Source organism: Rutilus rutilus (genome assembly GCF_951802725.1).
Source record: "Rutilus rutilus genome assembly, chromosome: 3".
Classification (NCBI taxonomy): domain Eukaryota; kingdom Metazoa; phylum Chordata; class Actinopteri; order Cypriniformes; family Leuciscidae; genus Rutilus; species Rutilus rutilus.
Window position 1 is genome coordinate 41,589,617 of NC_140211.1, and position 2,480 is coordinate 41,592,096.

Sequence of the window (2,480 nt, forward strand, 5' to 3'; positions counted from 1 at the left end):
TCATTAACTAACCACTTATTAATGGCCTACAACTGAACGTTATTATGAAGTGTTACCCAAGTCTCTATACGGTTTTACTATATTTTATCATTTAATCATTTCACATTTAATCTCCAGATTAATGTAGAAAAACATAAAATAACTAAATAAAGACATTATATTTTAAATACTTGTTTAATGACATATTTTTTTATGAAGGCCAGTATCACTGATACTAATACAGCTACTGATGTATTGATAAATATGGGAAATAAAAATAAATTGAATAAAGCGTAAAACACTCTGCATTGCATAATTTATAAATTAGATATAAATGAATCCTTATTAAAGCTACAAAAGTTCTTTAGTTAGGAGCAGTGAGTAATTTTCTCTGTTCCCATTGTTATTTGAAAAATAAAATGAATGCAATACAAGTCACATACATTATGTAAGCACGTTACATTCTAATAATACAAATACATTTATTTACATAAATGTTACTGCAGATTAAGTATTTTCAAAAACAATATTCACAGTATAAGTATGAACTGTAGCTGAAATATAGCCATTGATGCATGAGGTCCACTACAGTGGACAGATGATTAATCAGATTTTTCTCCCAATCTAAAATCAAAACTTGGAAAATGTAACTGTGATATGACTCATTAGATATTGCTTGATGCTGCAATATTTTTTTATCTACAAGAGTCTAATAGGAAAGAAGGAATGGTTGGATATTCCGGAGCAACTTGGCATTTCTGACTGACCATTGACCATCTTGGTTTGGAGGGGGAAAAAATCGAAACACAACGGCTTGCCACTTGGTTGCAATGTATAGGATGATGCACCAGGGTCCAATGAAGAGGCTAATGTGCAACTATGCCATCAAAACCCATGTACATTTAAGAAAATGCTTTTTTAATAGCTGTCCACTGTAGTGACCACTATGCATGAAAGGGTTAATCCATATAAAACAGCGCTTAATCTTGCAAAGTAGGCTACGTTTTGGTGCTACTGCTATCATTACGTTAGTAATTCATTAAGCAGACGTCAGAAGACCTAGCCGAGGTAAGGCTGTTCCAGGCGGGATACATGAGCGCTGAGCACCCGGTGATCCCTTGGATCTCACATCTCCGAAAACGTCAGATCAAATTTTTAAATAGGCACTATCTGTATAAACAAACAACATATTTGAGATTGAAACAACTACATTATCGACTGAAAAACTCTTAAAACTACATTTCGTGACACATTAACAGTAGTATTTTTAAATTTCGCGGTCTTTCTCCTGCTATTGACGCAACTTGAGGTTTTAAATATTAGCTATAGAATATACACAATTTACATATACAATATAACATTTAATTTAATCTTACCTTGCATATAGCAGCGGGATTTAGCATTCTACATGAAGCTACCACATAATAACATAGACAGTAAAAGAAATGGACACAGCGACCCCATTGGATTCAACGGAGACAAAGTGAAGCCCATTAGAAACTTTTACTTCCTGGGGGTCCAGCGTACTGCGCAGACTCAAACTGAGCTCGACGACGTAGATGTGACGTGAGCAAACCGTCTGTCTTCTAGTGGCTGTGCCAAGATCAATCTGAATCATTACCTTCCGAAACTCGCAGAGACGGAGAGCGTGAGTAGGAGCTGTCCATGATCTTGGAGCAGGAGAAACTTTTTGTAGGTGTTCTGATTAATTACTTTGTCATTTTGCCTCGACGTCCTCCCGATTGCCCGCGAGCTTCTCTTCCTGTCCATACGGTAATTTCCTACTGTGCGACAGAGAGTCGCGTGGCTGTGACGCAATCGTTAGCCTACTTTTACAAAAACTGCTTCTACAGGGCCATAACGTAAGCTACAAGGTAATGGAGCCTTTTATACATTTTCGTGTTTCTTTAGAAATAAATAATGGACAAATGGAGTCTTTAAACGCCTCAGATGTGAAGTTATTCGCTGTCAAAGTGACGCAAAAATGAATGGGAGTCAATGGGATGCTAACTGCAGGTGGGGTTCCGTTAGCCAATGGCGGCGTCCGGGGGTGCTTCAAAATAATACAAATCCCTGCCCCCTTGCATAATAACACTAAAACAGCTCACGTTAGCTACAAGTTATCGCGAGAACAGATTTAGATCAGGCATACTACTGGCATACTAATGGGGTCCTACGCCCGGACGATTCACACCGAGTAACCGTATTATTCACCACACCTGTGCAAGTCGAACAAGCCTTTTCTCGTTATGTCTTTTCCACAACTGCTAGCCAAAGAATCATACAATACTGTCAAACTCGTAACATGAAAAATTATATAAAAAATTCACAGACAACATATGTTCACATTCATGGTACAATTCAAACAGGACCAGAAAATAATTATTTTCTCACATTCACTTGCATTGACGATTTTTCAACCTAGAGGTCCACTTGGGGTTTTACGGATGGGCGGGACTTACCAGCTCTAATACAGTAGCAGACATTCTGGTCCACACTCC